General features: G+C 36.5%; 1 protein-coding gene across 16 annotated transcripts in view; it reads left to right on the top strand.

Moving 5' to 3' along the window:
• LOC125980798 (ETS-related transcription factor Elf-2) overlaps positions 1 to 22,784 on the top strand; it is a 103,751-nt gene extending 80,967 nt beyond the window's left edge. For all 16 annotated transcript variants that reach the window (XM_068651925.1, XM_068651927.1, XM_068651926.1 and 13 more), the window contains one exon: positions 1 to 22,784. This exon is cut by the window's left edge and continues 7,964 nt beyond it. The gene's annotated coding sequence lies outside the window, so the exon portion shown is untranslated.

The raw sequence follows: 22,784 nt of genomic DNA, 5'->3' as shown, positions 1-22,784 counted from the left end.
GGAAGTGGGGGTGAAGGGGGTGAATATGGTAAGCATAAGGTGAACAAAGTGAATAAAGTTGGAATGGGTTGAATCGGTCGAAAAATATAGAAATTAGAAGGGAAAAACTAAATTTTTGGAAAATTTGGTGTGAATTTCAAAATTGAAAATTTGGAAATTTTGCTAAGTGGGAAGGTGTGGAATAGGTAGGCAAAAGATGAACAGTTGAAAGTTGGAACGAGTTGAATCGGTGGAAAAATGTAGAAATTAGAAGTGAAAAACTAAATTTAGTGAAATTTTGCAAAATTTTGTGCAAATTTTAAAAGTGAAAACGTGAAATTTGTGAATTTGGCAAGTTTGGGAATGTCCCAAATGTGATTTGAATGTGTTGAAATAAGTGAATTTCAAACTGGAACAACAAAAATGTGAAATGTTGAATCTGCCATTAAGAATGAATGGGGAAGAATTTGCCGGAATTTTGTGAATTTTGCGAAAACGGAAAATTTTTTGAACGAAAAAAATGTAAGCACCCGTGTCATGAATATTTGGAATCAGTGAAAAGTGGAATGGAGTGAATCGGTTGAAGTATGTGGAAGTAGTTAACGGACAAAAAAGTGAGCGGAATAAGTAGAATAATAATAATAATAATAATAAAGGACAGCAATAACAATAGTGTGAAGGTCTTCACCTTCACACTAAAAATGCAATTTCTGGAGAAATTGCGTGTGAAGGCGAAGACTTTGAATCACTTCTTGGGGAATGATGCCGAATGATGTTGAAATGAGTTGAATTTCTTGAGAAATGTGGAAAATAGAAGTGTAATACTAAATTTTTGAGAATATGGTTGAATTTCAAATTTGATTTTTGGAATTTTTGGTAAGTGGAAAGTTCTAGAATAGGCAGGCAAAAGATGAACAGTTGAATGTTGGAACGGGTTGAATCGGTTAAAAAATGTAGAAGTGAGAGCAAATGTTGAATCCCCATAGAGAATGAATGGGAATTAAAAGAAAAAGCAATTGCGCCAAAATATTTTGAAATTTGGAACAAAACGTAAAAGAACAGCTTCAGGAGGTTCACTTTTGGGGTGAAAATGTTGAAACGGGTTCAATCGGACAAAAAAAGCAAATGTTAGCGCCTAATGTAGCTATTTAGGGCAGTTAATGTTGAAATAAGTTCACTTCCGGGTTGATTTGGGTCACTTCCGGTCTATTTGGGTCACTTCCGGTTTGATTAGAGGCACTTCCGGTCTAGCTGAGGTCACTTCCGGTTTATTTGGGGTCACTTCCGGTTGAAAAAGGTCACTTCCGGTTTAAAAAGGTCACTTCCGGTTTGATTTGGGGTCACTTCCGGTTTACCTAAGGTCACTTCCTGTTTACCTAAGGTCACTTCCGGTTCGATTTGGGGCACTTCCGGTTCATTCTAGGGTCATTGGGAGCACTTCAGGGTCAATCCAAGATGGCCGCCACACTGGAAGTGGGGGTCAAGGGTTGAATTGTGTAAGCATAGTGGAAGTGGGGGTGAAGGGGGTGAATATGGTAAGGATGAGGTGACCAAAGTGAATAAAGTTGGAATGGGTTGAATCGGTTGAAAAATGTAGAAATTAGAGTAGAAAAACCAAATTTTGTAGAATTTGGTTGAATTTCAAAATTGAAAATTTGGAAATTTTGGTAAGTGGGAAGGTGTGGAATAGGTAGGCAAAAGATGAACAGTTGAAAGTTGGAATGGGTTGAATCGGTTGAAAAACGTTGAAGTTAGAGTAGAAAAACGAAATTTTGGAGAATTTGGTTGAATTTCAAATTTGAAATTTTGGAATTTTTGGTAGGTGAGAAGTTGTGGAATAGGCAGGCAAAAGATGAACAGTTGAAAATTGGAATGGGTTGAATCGGTTGAAAAATGTAGAAACTAGAGGTGAAAAACGAAATTTCGTGAAATTTTGTCGGAATTTGTAACGAGAAAACGTGAAATTTTTGAATTTGGGAATTTTGGGAATGTCGAGAATCATTCCGAATGTGGTTTGAATGTGCTGAATGAGGTGAATTTAAAAGGGGAATGACGTAAATGTGAAATGTAGAATCTGCCATTGAGAATGAATGGGGAAAAATTTGTCGTAAATTCGCGAATTTTGCGAAATCGGAAAATTTTCGGAACGAGAAAAATGGAAGCGCTCATCTCGTGAATATTTGGAATACGTCAAAAGTGGAACGGAGTGAATCGGATGAATTATGTGGAAGAAGAAGCGGGACAAAAAAGTGTGGAGAATAAAATATAATAATAATAATAACTAGAAAATGCAATTTCTGGAGAAATTGCGTGTGAAGGCGAAGACTTTGAATCACTTCTTGGCGAATGCTGGCGAATTATGCTGAAACGAGTTGAATTACTTGAGAAATGTAGAAAATAGAGGTGAAAAACGGAATTTTGGAGAATTTGGTGGAATTTCAGAATTTTGGAGAATTTGGTTGAGTTTAAAATCTTAAAATGTGGAATTTATGGCAAGTGGAAATTTGGGGAATAGGTAGGAAAAAGATGAAGAGTTGAAAGTTGGAATGAGTTGAATCGGTTGAACAATGTGAAAATTAGAGTAGAAAAACACATTTTTGGAGAATTTGGTTGAATTTCAAAATTTGGAATTTTTTGTAAGGGGAAGTTGTGGAATAGGTAAGCAAAAGATGAAGAGTTGAAAGTTGGAATGGGTTGAATCGGTAGAGAAATGTAGAAATGAGAGTAGAAAAACGAAATTTTGGAGAATTTGGTTGAATTTCAAATTTGGGATTTTTGGTAAGTGGGAAGTTGTGTAATACGTAGGCAAAAGATGAAGAGTTGAAAGTTGGAATGGGTTGAATCGGTTGAAAAATGTACAAATTAGAGTCGAAAAACGAAATTTTGCAGAATTTGGTTGAATTTCAAATTTGGAATTTTTGGTAAGTGGGAAGTTGTGAAATAGGTAAGCAAAAGATGAAAAGTTGAAAGTTGGAATGGATTGAATCGGTTGCACAATGTAAAGATTAGAGTAGAAAAACAAAATGTTTGAGAATTTGGTTGAATTTCAAATTTTTAATTTTTAATTTTTGGTAAGTGGGAAATTGTGGAATAGGTAGGCAAAAGATGAAGAGTTGAAAGTTGGAATGGGTTGAATCGGTTGAACAATGTAGAAATTACAGTAGAAAAACGAAATTTTGGAGATTTTGGTTGAATTTCAAATTTGGAATTTTTGGTAAGTCGGAAGTTGTGGAATAGGTAGGCCAAAGATGAAGAGTTGAAAGTTGGAATGGGTTGAATCGGTTGAACAATGTAGAAATTAGAGTAGAAAAACAAAATGTTGGAGAATTTGGTTGAATTTCAAATATGGAATTTTTGGTAAGTGGGAAGTTGTGAAATAGGTAGGCAAAAGATGAAGAGTTGAAAGTTGGAATGGGTTGAATCGGTTGAACAATGTAGAAATTCGATTAGAAAAACGAAATTTTGGAGAATTTGGTTGAATTTCAAATTTGGAATTTTTGGTAAACGGGAAGTTGTGGAATAGGTAGGCAAAACATGAACAGTTGAAAGTTGGAATGAGTTGAATCGGTTAAAAAATGTAGAAATTAGAGTAGAAAAACAAAATTTTTGAGAATTTGGTTGAATTCCAAATTTGGAATTTTTGGTAAGTCGGAAGTTGTGGAATAGGTAGGCAAAAGATGAAGAGTTGAAAGTTGGAATGGGTTGAATCGGTTGAACAATGTAGAAATTAGAGTAGAAAAACAAAATGTTGGAGAATTTGGTTGAATTTCAAATATGGAATTTTTGGTAAGTGGGAAGTTGTGGAATAGGTAGGCAAAAGATGAAGAGTTGAAAGTTGGAATGGGTTGAATCGGTTGAACAATGTAGAAATTAGATTAGAAAAACGAAATTTTGGAGAATTTGGTTGAATTTCAAATTTGGAACTTTTGGTAAACGGGAAGTTGTGGAATAGGTAGGCAAAACATGAACAGTTGAAAGTTGGAATGAGTTGAATCGGTTAAAAAATGTAGAAATTAGGTTCATTCTAGGGTCATTGGGAGCACTTCAGGGTCAATCCAAGATGGCCGCCACACTGGAAGTGGGGGTCAAGGGTTGAATTTTGTAAGCATAGTGGAAGTGGGGGTGAAGGGGGTGAATATTGTAAGGATGAGGTGACCAAAGTGAATAAAGTTGGAATGGGTTGAATCGGTTGAAAAATGTAGAAATTAGAGTAGAAAAACCAAATTTTGTAGAATTTGGTTGAATTTCAAAATTGAAAATTTGGAAATTTTGGTAAGTGGGAAGGTGTGGAATAGGTAGGCAAAAGATGAACAGTTGAAAGTTGGAATGGGTTGAATCGGTTGAAAAACGTAGAAGTTAGAGTAGAAAAACGAAATTTTGGAGAATTTGGTTGAATTTCAAATTTGAAATTTTGGAATTTTTGGTAGGTGAGAAGTTGTGGAATAGGCAGGCAAAAGATGAACAGTTGAAAATTGGAATGGGCTGAATCGGTTGAAAAATGTAGAAACTAGAGGTGAAAAACGAAATTTCGTGAAATTTTGTCGGAATTTTTAACGTGAAAACGTGAAATTTTTGAATTTGGGAATTTTGGGAATGTCGAGAATCATTCCGAATGTGGTTTGAATGTGCTGAATGAGGTGAATTTAAAAGGGGAATGACGCAAATGTGAAATGTAGAATCTGCCATTGAGAATGAATGGGGAAAAATTTGTCGTAAATTCGCGAATTTTGCGAAATCGGAAAATTTTCGGAACGAGAAAAATGGAAGCGCTCATCTCGTGAATATTTGGAATACGTCAAAAGTGGAACGGAGTGAATCGGATGAATTATGTGGAAGAAGAAGCGGGACAAAAAAGTGTGGAGAATAAAATATAATAATAATAATAATAATAATAGAGAATGGTGTAGAATAACATATGTGTGAAGGCCATCGCCTTCACACAACTAGAAAATGCAATTTCTGGAGAAATTGCGTGTGAAGGCGAATACTTTGAATCACTTCTTGGGGAATGATACCGAATGATGTTGAAATGAGTTGAATGTCTTGAGAAATGTGGAAAATAGAAGTGTAATACGGAATTTTGGAGAATTTGGTTGAATTTCAAATTTGAAGTTTGGAATTTGTGGTAAGTGGGAGGTTGTGGAATAGGTAGGCAAAAGATGAACAGTTGAATGTTGGAACGGGTTGAATCGGTTAAAAAATGTAGACGTGAGAGCAAATGTTGAATCTCCATAGAGAATGAATGGGAATTAAAAGAAAAAGCAATTGCGCCAAAATATTTTGAAATTTGGAACAAAACGAAAATAAATAGCTTCAGGAGGTTCACTTTTGGAGTTAAAATGTTGAAATGGGTTCAATCGGACAAAAAATGCAAAAGTTAGCGACTAATGTAGCTATTTAGGGCAGTTAATGTTGAAATAAGGTCACTTCCGGGGTGATTTGGGTCACTTCCGGTCTATTTGGGTAACTTCCGGTTTGAGTAGAGGCACTTCCGGTCTAGCTGAGGTCACTTCCGGTTTATTTGGGGTCACTTCCTGTTTAAAAAGGTCACTTCCGGTTTTAAAAGGTCACTTCCGGTTTGATTTAGGGTCACTTCCGGTTTACCTAAGGTCACTTCCTGTTTACCTAAGGTCACTTGCGGTTTGATATGGGGCACTTCCGGTACATTCTGGGTTCATTGGGGGCACTTCCGGGTCAATCCAAGATGGCCGCCACACTGGAAGTGTGGGTGAAGGAGGTGAATATGGTAAGCATAAGGTAAACAAAGTGAATAAAGTTGGAATGGGTTGAATCGGTTGAAAAATGTGGAAAAAAGAGTAGAAAAACGAAATTGTAGAGAATTTTTGGTAAGTGGAAAGTTGTGGAATAGGCAGGCAAAGGATGAACAGTTGAATGTTGGAACGGGTTGAATCGGTTAAAAAATGTAGAAGCGAGAGCAAATGTTGAATCCCCATAGAGAATGAATTGGAATTAAAAGAAAAAGCAATTGCGCCAAAATATTTTGAAATTTGGAACAAAACGTAAAAAAACAGCTTCAGGAGGTTCACTTTTGGGGTTAAAATGTTGAAACGGGTTCAATCGGACAAAAAATGCAAAAGTTAGCGCCTAATGTAGCTATTTATGGCAGTTAATGTTGAAATAAGGTCACTTCCGGGTTGATTTGGGTCACTTCCGGTCTATTTGGGTCACTTCCGGTCTGATTAGAGGCACTTCCGGTCTAGCTGAGGTCACTTCCGGTTTATTTGGGGTCACTTCCGGTTTAAAAAGGTCACTTCCGGTTTAAAAAGGTCACTTCCGGTTTGATTTGGGGTCACTTCCGGTTTACCTGAGGTCACTTCCTGTTTACCTAAGGTCACTTCCGGATTGATTTGGGGCACTTCCGGTTCATTCTAGGTTCATTGGGAGCACTTCAGGGTCAATCCAAGATGGCCGCCACACTGGAAGTGGGGGTCAAGGGTTGAATTGTGAAAGCATAGTGGAAGTGGGGGTGAAGGGGTGAATATGGTAAGGATGAGGTGACCAAACTGAATAGAGTTGGAATGGGTTGAATCGGTTGAAAAATGTAGAAATTAGAGTGGAAAAACGAAATTTTGTAGAATTTGGTGTGAATTTCAAAATTGAAAATTTGGAAATTTTGGTAAGTGGGAAGGTGTGGAATAGGTAGGAAAAAGATGAACAGTTGAAAGTTGGAATGGGTTGAATCGGTCAAAAAATGTAGAAATTAGAGGTGAAAAACGGAATTTTGTGAAATTTTGTCGAAATTTTTAACGTGAAAACGTGAAATTTTTGAATTTGGGAATTTTGGGAATGTCGAGAATCATTCCGAATGTGGTTTGAATGTGCTGAATGAGGTGAATTTAAAAGGGGAATGACGTAAAAGTGAAATGTCGAATCTGCCATTGAGAATGAATGGGGAAAAATTTGTCGTAAATTCGCGAATTTTGCGAAATCGGAAAATTTTCGGAACGAGAAAAATGGAAGCGCTCATCTCGTGAATATTTGGAATACGTCAAAAGTGGAACGGAGTGAATCGGATGAATTATGTGGAAGAAGAAGCGGGACAAAAAAGTGTGGAGAATAAAATATAATAATAATAATAACTAGAAAATGCAATTTCTGGAGAAATTGCGTGTGAAGGCGAAGACTTTGAATCACTTCTTGGGGAATGATGCCGAATGATGTTGAAATGAGTTGAATTTCTTGAGAAATGTGGAAAATAGAAGTGTAATACTAAATTTTTGAGAATATGGTTGAATTTCAAATTTGATTTTTGGAATTTTTGGTAAGTGGAAAGTTGTGGAATAGGCAGGCAAAGGATGAACAGTTGAATGTTGGAACGGGTTGAATCGATTAAAAAATGTAGAAGTGAGAGCAAATGTTGAATCCCCATAGAGAATGAATGGGAATTAAAAGAAAAAGCAATTGCGCCAAAATATTTTGAAATTTGGAACAAAACGTAAAAAAACAGCTTCAGGAGGTTCACTTTTGGGGTTAAAATGTTGAAACGGGTTCAATCGGACAAAAAATGCAAAAGTTAGCGCCTAATGTAGCTATTTATGGCAGTTAATGTTGAAATAAGTTCACTTCCGGGTTGATTTAGGTCACTTCCGGTCTATTTGGGTCACTTCCGGTCTGATTAGAGGCACTTCCGGTCCAGCTGAGGTCACTTCCGGTTTATTTGGGGTCACCTCCGGTTTAAAAAGGTCACTTCCGGTTTAAAAAGGTCACTTCCGGTTTGATTTGGGGTCACTTCCGGTTTACCTGAGGTCACTTCCTGTTTACCTAAGGTCACTTCCGGTTTGATTTGGGCCACTTCCGGTTCATTCTAGGTTCATTGGGAGCACTTCAGGGTCAATCCAAGATGGCCGCCACACTGGAAGTGGGGGTCAAGGGTTGAATTTTGTAAGCATAGTGGAAGTGGGGGTGAAGGGGGTGAATATGGTAAGGATGAGGTGACCAAAGTGAATAAAGTTGGAATGGGTTGAATCGGTTGAAAAATGTAGAAATTAGAGTAGAAAAACCAAATTTTGTAGAATTTGGTTGAATTTCAAAATTGAAAATTTGGAAATTTTGGTAAGTGGGAAGGTGTGGAATAGGTAGGCAAAAGATGAACAGTTGAAAGTTGGAATGGGTTGAATCGGTTGAAAAACGTAGAAGTTAGAGTAGAAAAACGAAATTTTGGAGAATTTGGTTGAATTTCAAATTTCAAAATTTGGAATTTTTTGTAAGGGGAAGTTGTGGAATAGGTAAGCAAAAGATGAAGAGTTGAAAGTTGGAATGGGTTGAATCGGTAGAGAAATGTAGAAATGAGAGTAGAAAAACGAAATTTTGGAGAATTTGGTTGAATTTCAAATTTGGGATTTTTGGTAAGTGGGAAGTTGTGTAATACGTAGGCAAAAGATGAAGAGTTGAAAGTTGGAATGGGTTGAATCGGTTGAAAAATGTACAAATTAGAGTCGAAAAACGAAATTTTGCAGAATTTGGTTGAATTTCAAATTTGGAATTTTTGGTAAGTGGGAAGTTGTGAAATAGGTAAGCAAAAGATGAAAAGTTGAAAGTTGGAATGGATTGAATCGGTTGCACAATGTAAAGATTAGAGTAGAAAAACAAAATGTTTGAGAATTTGGTTGAATTTCAAATTTTTAATTTTTGGTAAGTGGGAAATTGTGGAATAGGTAGGCAAAAGATGAAGAGTTGAAAGTTGGAATGGGTTGAATCGGTTGAACAATGTAGAAATTACAGTAGAAAAACGAAATTTTGGAGATTTTGGTTGAATTTCAAATTTGGAATTTTTGGTAAGTCGGAAGTTGTGGAATAGGTAGGCCAAAGATGAAGAGTTGAAAGTTGGAATGGGTTGAATCGGTTGAACAATGTAGAAATTAGAGTAGAAAAACAAAATGTTGGAGAATTTGGTTGAATTTCAAATATGGAATTTTTGGTAAGTGGGAAGTTGTGGAATAGGTAGGCAAAAGATGAAGAGTTGAAAGTTGGAATGGGTTGAATCGGTTGAACAATGTAGAAATTAGATTAGAAAAACGAAATTTTGGAGAATTTGGTTGAATTTCAAATTTGGAATTTTTGGTAAACGGGAAGTTGTGGAATAGGTAGGCAAAACATGAACAGTTGAAAGTTGGAATGAGTTGAATCGGTTAAAAAATGTAGAAATTAGAGTAGAAAAACAAAATTTTTGAGAATTTGGTTGAATTCCAAATTTGGAATTTTTGGTAAGTCGGAAGTTGTGGAATAGGTAGGCAAAAGATGAAGAGTTGAAAGTTGGAATGGGTTGAATCGGTTGAACAATGTAGAAATTAGAGTAGAAAAACAAAATGTTGGAGAATTTGGTTGAATTTCAAATATGGAATTTTTGGTAAGTGGGAAGTTGTGGAATAGGTAGGCAAAAGATGAAGAGATGAAAGTTGGAATGGGTTGAATCGGTTGAACAATGTAGAAATTAGATTAGAAAAACGAAATTTTGGAGAATTTGGTTGAATTTCAAATTTGGAATTTTTGGTAAACGGGAAGTTGTGGAATAGGTAGGCAAAAGATGAAGAGTTGAAAGTTGGAATGGGTTGAATCGGTTGAACAATGTAGAAATTAGATTAGAAAAACGAAATTTTGGAGAACTTGGTTGAATTTCAAATTTGGAATTTTTGGTAAACGTGAAGTTGTGGAATAGGTAGGCAAAACATGAACAGTTGAAAGTTGGAATGAGTTGAATCGGTTAAAAAATGTAGAAATTAGAGAAGAAAAACAAAATGTTGGAGAATTTGGTTGAATTTCAAATATGGAATTTTTGGTAAGTGGGAAGTTGTGGAATAGGTAGGCAAAACATGAACAGTTGAAAGTTGGAATGAGTTGAATCGGTTAAAAAATGTAGAAATTAGAGTAGAAAAACAAATTTTTTGACAATTTGGTTGAATTCCAAATTTGAAAATTTGGAATTTTTCATAAGTTGGAAGTTGTGGAATAGTTAGAAAAAGATGAACAGTTGAAAGTTGGAATGGGTTGAATCGGTTGAAAAACGTAAAAGTTAGAGTGGAAAAACGAAATTTTGGAGAATTTGGTTGAATTTCAAATTTGGAATTTTTGGTAAGTGGGAAGTTGTGGAATAGGTAGCAAAAGATGAACAGTTGAAAGTTGGAATGAGTTGAATCGGTTGAACAATGTAGAAAAAAGTGGAATGATGTAAATGTGAAATGTCGAATCTGCCATTAAGAATGAATGGGGAAAAATTTGTCGTAAGTTCGCGAATTTTGCGAAATCGGAAAATTTTCGGAACGAGAAAAATGGAAGCGCTCATCTCGTGAATATTTGGAACACGTCAAAAGTGGAACGGAGTGAATCGGATGAACTATGTGGAAGAAGAAGCGGGACAAAAAAGTGTGGAGAATAAAATAGAAGAATAATAATAATAACTAGAAAATGCAATTTCTGGAGAAATTGCGTGTGAAGGCGAAGACTTTGAATCACTTCTTGGGGAATGATGCCGAATGATGTTGAAATGAGTTGAATTTCTTGAGAAATGTGGAAAATAGAAGTGTAATACAAAATTTTGGAGAATTTGGTTGAATTTCAAATTTGAAGTTTGGAATTTTTGGTAAGTGGGAGGTCGTGGAATAGGCAGGCAAAAGATGAACAGTTGAAAGTTGGAACGGGTTGAATCGGTTAAAAAATGTAGATGTGAGAGCAAATGTTGAATCTCCATAGAGAATGAATGTGAATTAAAAGAAAAAAGAATTGCACCAAAATATTTTGAAATTTGGAACAAACGGACAAAAAACGGCTTCAGGAGGTTCCCTTTTGGGGTTAAAATGTTGAAATGGGTTTAATCAGACAAAAAATGCAAAAGTTAGCGACTAATGTAGCTATTTAGGGCAGTTAATGTTGAAATAAGGTCACTTCCGGGGTGATTTGGGTCACTTCCGGTTCGATTAGAGGCACTTCCGGTCTAGCTGAGGTCACTTCCGGTTTATTTGGGGTCACTTCCGGTTTAAAAAGGTCACTTCCGGTTTAAAAAGGTCACTTCCGGTTTGATTTGGGGTCACTTCCGGTTTACCTAAGGTCACTTCCTGTTTACCTAAGGTCACTTCCGGTTCCATTTGGGGCACTTCCGGTTCATTCTAGGGTCATTGGGAGCACTTCAGGGTCAATCCAAGATGGCCGCCACACTGGAAGTGGGGGTCAAGGGTTGAATTGTGTAAGCATAGTGGAAGTGGGGGTGAAGGGGGTGAATATGGTAAGGATGAGGTGACCAAAGTGAATAAAGTTGGAATGGGTTGAATCGGTTGAAAAATGTAGAAATTAGAGTAGAAAAACCAAATTTTGTAGAATTTGGTTGAATTTCAAAATTGAAAATTTGGAAATTTTGGTAAGTGGGAAGGTGTGGAATAGGTAGGCAAAAGATGAACAGTTGAAAGTTGGAATGGGTTGAATCGGTTGAAAAACGTAGAAGTTAGAGTAGAAAAACGAAATTTTGGAGAATTTGGTTGAATTTCAAATTTGAAATTTTGGAATTTTTGGTAGGTGAGAAGTTGTGGAATAGGCAGGCAAAAGATGAACAGTTGAAAATTGGAATGGGTTGAATCGGTTGAAAAATGTAGAAACTAGAGGTGAAAAACGAAATTTCGTGAAATTTTGTCGGAATTTTTAACGTGAAAACGTGAAATTTTTGAATTTGGGAATTTTGGGAATGTCGAGAATCATTCCGAATGTGGTTTGAATGTGCTGAATGAGGTGAATTTAAAAGGGGAATGACGTAAATGTGAAATGTAGAATCTGCCATTGAGAATGAATGGGGAAAAATTTGTCGTAAATTCGCGAATTTTGCGAAATCGGAAAATTTTCGGAACGAGAAAAATGGAAGCGCTCATCTCGTGAATATTTGGAATACGTCAAAAGTGGAACGGAGTGAATCGGATGAATTATGTGGAAGAAGAAGCGGGACAAAAAAGTGTGGAGAATAAAATATAATAATAATAATAATAATAATAATAATAGAGAATGGTGTAGAATAACATATGTGTGAAGGCCATCGCCTTCACACAACTAGAAAATGCAATTTCTGGAGAAATTGCGTGTGAAGGCGAAGACTTTGAATCACTTCTTGGGGAATGATGCCGAATGATGTTGAAATGAGTTGAATTTCTTGAGAAAATAGAAGTGTAATACTAAATTTTGGAGAATTTGGTTGAATTTCAAATTTGAAAGTTTGGAATTTTTGGTAAGTAGAAAGTTGTGGAATAGGTAGAAAAATGATGAACAGTTGAAAGTTGGAATGGGTAGAATCGGTTGAAAAATGTAGAAATTAGAGTAGAAAGACGAAATTTAGAAAAATTTGGTTGAATTTCAAATTTGGAATTTTTGGCAAATGGGAAGTTGTGGAATAGGTTGGCAAAAGATGAACAGTTGAAAGTTGGAATGAGTTGAATAAGTTGAAAAATGTAGAAATTAGAGTCGAAAAACGAAAATTTGGAGAATTTGGTTGAATTTCAAATTTGGAATTTTTGATCAGTGGGAAGTTGTGGAATAGGTAGGCAAAAGATGAACAGTTGAAAGTTGGAATGGGTAGAATTGGTTGAAAAATGTAGAAATTAGAGTAGAAAAACGAAATTTTGAAAAATTTGGTTGAATTTCAAATTTGGAATTTTTGGTAAACGGGAAGTTGTGGAATAGGTAGGCAAAAGATGAACAGTTGAAAGTTGGAATGGGTTAAATCGGTTGAACAATGTAGAAATTAGAGTAGAAAAATGAAATTTTGGGTAATTTGGTTGAATTTCAAATTTGGAATTTTTGGTAGGTGGGACGTTGTGCAATAGGTAGGCAAAAGATGAACAGTTGAAAGTTGGAATGGGTAGAATCGGTTGAAAAATGTAGAAATTAGAGTAGAAAAACGAAATTTAGAAAAATTTGGTTGAATTTCAAATTTGGAATTTTTGGCAAATGGGAAGTTGTGGAATAGGTTGGCAAAAGATGAACAGTTGAAAGTTGGAATGAGTTGAATCGGTTGAAAAATGTAGAAGTTAGAGTAGAAGAACGAAATTTTGGAGAATTTGGTTGAATTTCAAATTTAAAAATATTGAGTTTTTGGTAGGTGAGAAGTTGTGGAATAGGCAGGCAAAAGATGAACAGTTGAAAGTTGGAATGGGTTGAATCGGTTGAAAAACGTAGAAGTCAGAGTAAAAAAACAAAATTTTGTAGAATTTGGTTGAATTTCAAATTTGAAAATTTTGAATATTTGGTATGTGAGAAGTTGTGGAATAGGCAGGCAAAAGATGAACAGTTGAAAGTTGGAATGGGTTGAATCGGTTGAAAAATGTAGAAATTAGAGTAGAAAAATGAAATTACGAAGAATTTGGTTGAATTTCAAATTTGAAAATTTGGAATTTTTTTGTAAGTGGGAAGTTGTGGAATAGGTAGGCAAAAGACGAACAGTTGGAAGTTGGAATGGGTTGAATCGGTCGAAAAATGTAGAAATTAGAGGTGAAAAACGAAATTTCGTGAAATTTTGTCGGAATTTTTAACGTGAAAACGTGAAATTTTTGAATTTGGGAATTTTGGGAATGTCGAGAATCATTCCGAATGTGGTTTGAATGTGCTGAATGAGGTGAATTTAAAAGGGGAATGACGTAAATGTGAAATGTCGAATCTGCCATTGAGAATGAATGGGGAAAAATTTGTCGTAAATTCGCGAATTTTGCGAAATCGGAAAATTTTCGGAACGAGAAAAATGGAAGCGCTCATCTCGTGAATATTTGGAATACGTCAAAAGTGGAACGGAGTGAATCGGATGAATTATGTGGAAGAAGAAGCGGGACAAAAAAGTGGCGGGAATAAAATAGAAGAATAATAATAATAATAGAGAATGGTGTAGAATAACATATGTGTGAAGGCCATCGCCTTCACACAACTAGAAAATGCAATTTCTGGAGAAATTGCGTGTGAAGGCGAAGACTTTGAATCGCTTCTTTGGGAATGATGCCGAATGATGTTGAAATGAGTTGAATTTCTTGAGAAATGTGGAAAATAGAAGTGTAATACTAAATTTTGGAGAATGTGGTTGAATTTCAAATTTGAATTTAGGAATTTTTGGTAAGTGGGAGGTTGTGGAATAGGTAGGCAAAAGATGAACAGTTGAAAGTTGGAACGGGTTGAAACGGTTAAAAAATGTAGAAGTTAGAGCAAATCTTGAATCCCCATAGAGAATGACTGGGAATTAAAAGAAAAAGCAATTGCGCCAAAATATTTTGAAATTTGGAACAAAAGGACAACAAACGGCGTCAGGAGGTTCCCTTTTGGGGTTAAAATGTTGAAACGGGTTTAATCGGACAAAAATTGCAAAAGTTAGCTAAAATGTAGCTAATTAGGGCACTTAATGTTGAAATAAGATCACTTCCGGTTTGATTTGGGTCACTTCCGGTTTGATTAGAGGCACTTCCGGTCCAGCTGAGGTTACTTCCGGTTTATTTGGGGTCACTTCCGGTTTAAAAAGGTCACTTCCGGTTTAAAAAGGTCACTTCCGGTTTGATTTGGGGTCACTTCCGGTTTACCTAAGGTCACTTCCTGTTTACGTAAGGTCACTTGCGGTTTGATATGGGGCACTTCCCGTACATTCTGGGTTCATTGGGGGCACTTCCGGGTCAATCCAAGATGGCCGCCACACTGGAAGTGTGGGTGAAGGAGGTGAATATGGTAAGCATAAGATAAACAAAGTGAATAAAGTTGGAATGGGTTGAATCGGTTGAAAAATGTCGAAAAAAGAGTAGAAAAACGAAATTGTAGAGAATTTTTGGTAAGTGGAAAGTTGTGGAATAGGCAGGCAAAGGATGAACAGTTGAATGTTGGAACGGGTTGAATCGGTTAAAAAATGTAGATGTGAGAGCAAATGTTGAATCCCTATAGAGAATGAATGGGAATTAAAAGAAAAAGCAATTGCGCCAAAATATTTTTAAATTTGGAACAAAACGTAAAAAAACAGCTTCAGGAGGTTCACTTTTGGGGTTAAAATGTTGAAACGGGTTCAATCGGACAAAAAAAGCAAAAGTTAGCGCCTAATGTAGCTATTTAGGGCAGTTAATGTTGAAATAAGGTCACTTCCGGGTTGATTTGGGTCACTTCCGGTCTATTTGGGTCACTTCCGGTTTGAATAGAGGCACTTCCGGTCTAGCTGAGGTCACTTCCGGTTTATTTGGGGTCACTTCCCGTTTTAAAAGGTCAGTTCCGGTTTAAAAAGGTCACTTCCGGTTTGATTTGGGGTCACTTCCGGTTTACTTGAGGTCACTTCCTGTTTACCTAAGGTCACTTCCGGATTGATTTGGGGCACTTCCGGTTCATTCTAGGTTCATTGGGAGCACTTCAGAGCAAATCTTCAATCCCCATAGAGAATGAATGGGAATTAAAAGAAAAAGCAATTGCGCCAAAATTTTTTGAAATTTGGAACAAAAGGAAGAAAACGGCTTCAGGAGGTTCACTTTTGGGGTTAAAATGTTGAAATGGGTTCAATCGGACAAAAAATCCAAAAGTTAGCGACTAATGTAGCTATTAAGGGCAGTTAATGTTGAAATAAGGTCACTTCCGGGGTGATTTGGGTCACTTCCGGTCTATTTGGGGCACTTCCGGTTTGATTAGAGGCACTTCCGGTCTAGCTGAGGTCACTTCCGGTTTATTTGGGGTCACTTCCGGTTTAAAAAGGTCACTTCCGGTTTAAAAAGGTCACTTCCGGTTTGATTTGGGGTCACTTCCGGTTTACCTAAGGTCACTTCCTGTTTACCTAAGGTCACTTCTGGTTCGATTTGGGGCACTTCCGGTTCATTCTAGGGTCATTGGGAGCACTTCAGGGTCAATCCAAGATGGCCGCCACACTGGAAGTGGGGGTCAAGGGTTGAATAGTGTAAGCATAGTGGAAGTGGGGGTGAAGGGGGTGAATATGGTAACGATGAGGTGACCAAAGTGAATAAAGTTGGAATGGGTTGAATCGGTTGAAAAATGTAGAAATTAGAGTAGAAAAACCAAATTTTGTAGAATTTGGTTGAATTTCAAAATTGAAAATTTGGAAATTTTGGTAAGTGGGAAGGTGTGGAATAGGTAGGCAAAAGATGAACAGTTGAAAGTTGGAATGGGTTGAATCGGTTGAAAAACGTAGAAGTTAGAGTAGAAAAACGAAATTTTGGAGAATTTGGTTGAATTTCAAATTTGAAATTTTGGAATTTTTGGTAGGTGAGAAGTTGTGGAATAGGCAGGCAAAAGATGAACAGTTGAAAATTGGAATGGGTTGAATCGGTTGAAAAATGTAGAAACTAGAGGTGAAAAACGAAATTTCGTGAAATTTTGTCGGAATTTTTAACGTGAAAACGTGAAATTTTTGAATTTGGGAATTTTGGGAATGTCGAGAATCATTCCGAATGTGGTTTGAATGTGCTGAATGAGGTGAATTTAAAAGGGGAATGACGTAAATGTGAAATGTAGAATCTGCCATTGAGAATGAATGGGGAAAAATTTGTCGTAAATTCGCGAATTTTGCGAAATCGGAAAATTTTCGGAACGAGAAAAATGGAAGCGCTCATCTCGTGAATATTTGGAATACGTCAAAAGTGGAACGGAGTGAATCGGATGAATTATGTGGAAGAAGAAGCGGGACAAAAAAGTGTGGAGAATAAAATATAATAATAATAACTAGAAAATGCAATTTCTGGAGAAATTGCGTGTGAAGGCGAAGACTTTGAATCACTTCTTGGGGAATGCTGGCGAATTATGCTGAAACGAGTTGAATTACTTGAGAAATGTAGAAAATAGAGGTGAAAAACGGAATTTTGGAGAATTTGGTGGAATTTCAGAATTTTGGAGAATTTATTTGAGTTTAAAATGTTAAAATGTGGAATTTTTGGCAAGTGGAAATTTGGGGAATCGGTAGGAAAAAGATGAAGAGTTGAAAGTTGGAATGGGTTGAATCGGTTGAACAATGTGAAAATTAGAGTAGAAAAACAAATTTTTGGAGAATTTAGTTGAATTTCAAATTTCAAAATTTGGAATTTTTTGTAAGGGGAAGTTCTGGAATAGGTAAGCAAAAGATGAAGAGTTGAAAGTTGGAATGGGTTGAATCGGTAGAGAAATGTAGAAATGAGAGTAGAAAAACGAAATTTTGGAGAATTTGGTTGAATTTCAAATTTGGGATTTTTGGTAAGTGGGAAGTTGTGTAATACGTAGGCAAAAGATGAAGAGTTGAAAGTTGGAATGGGTTGAATCGGTTGAAAAATGTACAAATTAGAGTTGAAAAATGAAATTTTGCAGAATTTGGTTGAATTTCAAATTTGGAATTTTTGGTAAGTGGGAAGTTTTGAAATAGGTAAGCAAAAGATGAAAAGTTGAAAGTTGGAATGGATTGAATCGGTTGCACAATGTAAAGATTAGAGTAGAAAAACAAAATGTTTGAGAATTTGGTTGAATTTCAAATTTGGAATTTTTAATTTTTGGTAAGTGGGAAGTTGTGGAATAGGTAGGCAAAAGATGAAGAGTTGAAAGTTGGAATGGGTTGAATCGGTTGAACAATGTAGAATTTACAGTAGAAAAACGAAATTTTGGAGATTTTGGTTGAATTTCAAATTTGGAATTTTTGGTAAGTCGGAAGTTGTGGAATAGGTAGGCAAAAGATGAAGAGTTGAAAGTTGGAATGGGTTGAATCGGTTGAACAATGTAGAAATTAGAGTAGAAAAACAAAATGTTGGAGAATTTGGTTGAATTTCAAATATGGAATTTTTGGTAAGTGGGAAGTTGTGGAATAGGTAGGCAAAAGATGAAGAGTAGAAAGTTGGAATGGGTTGAATCGGTTGAACAATGTAGAAATTAGATTAGAAAAACGAAATTTTGGAGAATTTGGTTGAATTTCAAATTTGGAATTTTTGGTAAACGGGAAGTTGTGGAATAGGTAGGCAAAACATGAACAGTTGAAAGTTGGAATGTGTTGAATCGGTTAAAAAATGTAGAAATTAGAGTAGAAAAACAAAATTTTTGAGAATTTGGTTGAATTCCAAATTTGGAATTTTTGGTAAGTCGGAAGTTGTGGAATAGGTAGGCAAAAGATGAACAGTTGAAAGTTGGAATGGGTTGAATCGGTTGAAAAAGGTAGAAGTTAGAGTAGAAAAACGAAATTTTGGAGAATTTGGTTGAATTTCAAATTTGAAATTTTGGAATTTTTGGTAGGTGAGAAGTTGTGGAATAGGCAGGCAAAAGATGAACAGTTGAAAGTTGGAATGGGTTGAATCGGTTGAAAAATGTAGAAGTTAGAGTAGAAAAACGAAATTACGAAGAATTTGGTTGAATTTCAAATTTGAAAATTTGGAATTTTTTTGTAAGTGGGAAGTTGTGGAATAGGTAGGCAAAAGATGAACAGTTGGAAGTTGGAACGGGTTGAATCGGTCGAAAAATGTAGAAATTAGAGGTGAAAAACGAAATTTCGTGAAATTTTGTCGGAATTTTTAACGAGAAAATGTGAAATTTTTGAATTTGGGAATTTTGGGAATGTCGAGAATCATTCCGAATGTGGTTTGAATGTGCTGAATGAGGTGAATGTAAAAGGGGAATGACGTAAATGTGAAATGTCGAATCTGCCATTGAGAATGAATGGGGAAAAATTTGTCGTAAATTCGCGAATTTTGCGAAATCGGAAAATTTTCGGAACGAGAAAAATGGAAGCGCTCATCTCGTGAATATTTGGAATACGTCAAAAGTGGAACGGAGTGAATCGGATGAATTATGTGGAAGAAGAAGCGGGACAAAAAAGTGGCGGGAATAAAATAGAATAATAATAATAACTAGAAAATGCAATTTCTGGAGAAATTGCGTGTGAAGGCGAAGACTTTGAATCACTTCTTGGGGAATGATGCCGAATGATGTTGAAATGAGTTGAATTTCTTGAGAAATGTGGAAAATAGAAGTGTAATACTAAATTTTGGAGAATTTGGTTGAATTTCAAATTTGAAGTTTGGAATTTGTGGTAAGTGGGAGGTTGTGGAATAGGTAGGCAAAATGAACAGTTGAATGTTGGAACGGGTTGAATCGGTTAAAAAATGTAGACGTGAGAGCAAATGTTGAATCTCCATAGAGAATGAATGGGAATTAAAAGAAAAAGCAATTGCGCCAAAATATTTTGAAATTTGGAACAAAACGAAAATAAATAGCTTCAGGAGGTTCACTTTTGGAGTTAAAATGTTGAAATGGGTTCAATCGGACAAAAAATGCAAAAGTTAGCGACTAATGTAGCTATTTAGGGCAGTTAATGTTGAAATAAGGTCACTTCCGGGGTGATTTGGGTCACTTCCGGTCTATTTGAGTCACTTCCGGTTTGAATAGAGGCACTTCCGGTCTAGCTGAGGTCACTTCCGGTTTATTCGGGGTCACTTCCGGTTTAAAAAGGTCACTTCCGGTTTAAAAAGGTCACTTCCGGTTTGATTTGAGGTCACTTCCGGTTTACCTAAGGTCACTTCCTGTTTACCTAAGGTCACTTCCGGTTCGATTTGGGGCACTTCCGGTTCATTCTAGGGTTATTGGGAGCACTTCAGGGTCAATCCAAGATGGCCGCCACACTGGAAGTGGGGGTCAAGGGTTGAATTGTGTAAGCATAGTGGAAGTGGGGGTGAAGGGGGTGAATATGGTAAGGATGAGGTGACCAAAGTGAATAAAGTTGGAATGGGTTGAATCGGTTGAAAAATGTAGAAATTAGAGTAGAAAAACCAAATTTTGTAGAATTTGGTTGAATTTCAAAATTGAAAATTTGGAAATTTTGGTAAGTGGGAAGGTGCTGAATAGGTAGGCAAAAGATGAACAGTTGAAAGTTGGAATGGGTTGAATCGGTTGAAAAACGTAGAAGTTAGAGTAGAAAAACGAAATTTTGGAGAATTTGGTTGAATTTCAAATTTGAAATTTTGGAATTTTTGGTAGGTGAGAAGTTGTGGAATAGGCAGGCAAAAGATGAACAGTTGAAAATTGGAATGGGTTGAATCGGTTGAAAAATGTAGAAACTAGAGGTGAAAAACGAAATTTCGTGAAATTTTGTCGGAATTTTTAACGTGAAAACGTGAAATTTTTGAATTTGGGAATTTTGGGAATGTCGAGAATCATTCCGAATGTGGTTTGAATGTGCTGAATGAGGTGAATTTAAAAGGGGAATGACGTAAATGTGAAATGTAGAATCTGCCATTGAGAATGAATGGGGAAAAATTTGTCGTAAATTCGCGAATTTTGCGAAATCGGAAAATTTTCGGAACGAGAAAAATGGAAGCGCTCATCTCGTGAATATTTGGAATACGTCAAAAGTGGAACGGAGTGAATCGGATGAATTATGTGGAAGAAGAAGCGGGACAAAAAAGTGTGGAGAATAAAATAGAATAATAATAATAACTAGAAAATGCAATTTCTGGAGAAATTGCGTGTGAAGGCGAAGACTTTGAATCACTTCTTAGGGAATGATGCCGAATGATGCTGAAATGAGTTGAATTTCTTGAGAAATGTGGAAAATAGAAGTATAATACTAAATTTTGGAGAATTTGGTTGAATTTCAAATTTGAAGTTTGGAATTTTATGTAAGTGGGAGGTTGTGGAATAGGTAGGCAAAAGATGAAAAGTTGAATGTTGGAACGGGTAGAATCGGTTAAAAAATGTAGAAGTTAGAACAAATGTTGAATCCCCATAGAGAATGAATGGGAATTAAAAGAAAAAATAATTGCGCCAAAATATTTTGAAATTTGGAACTAAACGAAAAAAAACAGCTTCAGGAGGTTCACTTTTGGGGTTAAAATGTTGAAACGGGTTCAATCGGACAAAAAATGCAAAAGTTAGCGACTAATGTAGCTATTTAGGGCAGTTAATGTTGAAATAAGGTCACTTCCGGGGTGATTTGGGTCACTTCCGGTCTATTTGGGTCACTTCCGGTTTGAATAGAGGCACGTCCGGTCTAGCTGAAGTCACTTCCGGTTTATTTGGGGTCACTTCCGGTTTAAAAAGGTCACTTCCGGTTTAAAAAGGTCACTTCCGGTTTGATTTGGGGTCACTTCCGGTTTACCTGGGGTCACTTCCGGTTCATTTGGGGTCACTTCCGGTTTGATTTGGGTCACTTCCGGTCTATTTGAGTCACTTCCGGTTTGAATAGAGGCACTTCCGGTCTAGCTGAGGTCACTTCCGGTTTATTTGGGGTCACTTCCGGTTTAAAAAGGTCACTTCCGGTTTAAAAAGGTCACTTCCGGTTTGATTTGGGGTCACTTCCGGTTCACTTGAGGTCACTTCCGGTTCATTTGGGGTCACTTCCGGTTTGATTTGGGTCACTTCCGGTCTATTTGGGTCACTTCCGGTTTGATTAGAGGCACTTCCGGACTAGCTGAGGTCACTTCCGGTTTATTTGGGGTCACTTCCGGTTTAAAAAGGTCACTTCCGGTTTAAAAAGGTCACTTCCGGTTTGATTTGGGGTCACTTCCGGTTTACCTAAGGTCACTTCCTGTTTACCTAAGGTCACTTCCGGTTCGATTTGGGGCACTTCCGGTTCATTCTAGGGTCATTGGGAGCACTTCAGGGTCAATCCAAGATGGCCGCCACACTGGAAGTGGGGGTCAAGGGTTGAATTGTGTAAGCATAGTGGAAGTGGGGGTGAAGGGGGTGAATATGGTAAGGATGAGGTGACCAAAGTGAATAAAGTTGGAATGGGTTGAATCGGTTGAAAAATGTAGAAATTAGAGTAGAAAAACCAAATTTTGTAGAATTTGGTTGAATTTCAAAATTGAAAATTTGGAAATTTTGGTAAGTGGGAAGGTGTGGAATAGGTAGGCAAAAGATGAACAGTTGAAAGTTGGAATGGGTTGAATCGGTTGAAAAACGTAGAAGTTAGAGTAGAAAAACGAAATTTTGGAGAATTTGGTTGAATTTCAAATTTGAAATTTTGGAATTTTTGGTAGGTGAGAAGTTGTGGAATAGGCAGGCAAAAGATGAACAGTTGAAAGTTGGAATGGGTTGAATCGGTTGAAAAATGTAGAAGTTAGAGTAGAAAAACGAAATTACGAAGAATTTGGTTGAATTTCAAATTTGAAAATTTGGAATTTTTTTGTAAGTGGGAAGTTGTGGAATAGGTAGGCAAAAGATGAACAGTTGGAAGTTGGAACGGGTTGAATCGGTCGAAAAATGTAGAAATTAGAGGTGAAAAACGAAATTTCGTGAAATTTTGTCGGAATTTTTAACGAGAAAACGTGAAATTTTTGAATTTGGGAATTTTGGGAATGTCGAGAATCATTCCGAATGTGGTTTGAATGTGCTGAATGAGGTGAATTTAAAAGGGGAATGACGTAAATGTGAAATGTCGAATCTGCCATTGAGAATGAATGGGGAAAAATTTGTCGTAAATTCGCGAATTTTGCGAAATCGGAAAATTTTCGGAACGAGAAAAATGGAAGCGCTCATCTCGTGAATATTTGGAATACGTCAAAAGTGGAACGGAGTGAATCGGATGAATTATGTGGAAGAAGAAGCGGGACAAAAAAGTGGCGGGAATAAAATAGAAGAATAATAATAACTGGAGAAATTGCGTGTGAAGGCGAAGACTTTGAATCACTTCTCGGGGAATGATGCCGAATGATGTTGAAATGAGTTGAATTTCTTGAGAAATGTGGAAAATAGAAGTGTAATACAAAATTTTGGAGAATTTGGTTGAATTTCAAATTTGAAGTTTGGAATTTTTGGTAAGTGGGAGGTCGTGGAATAGGCAGGCAAAAGATGAACAGTTGAAAGTTGGAACGGGTTGAAACGGTTAAAAAATGTAGAAGTTAGAGCAAATC

The sequence above is a fragment of the Syngnathus scovelli genome, chromosome 1, assembly GCF_024217435.2.
Source record: "Syngnathus scovelli strain Florida chromosome 1, RoL_Ssco_1.2, whole genome shotgun sequence".
Classification (NCBI taxonomy): domain Eukaryota; kingdom Metazoa; phylum Chordata; class Actinopteri; order Syngnathiformes; family Syngnathidae; genus Syngnathus; species Syngnathus scovelli.
Note: the sequence above shows the minus strand (reverse complement) of the source record. Positions and strands in the feature narration are given on the sequence as shown.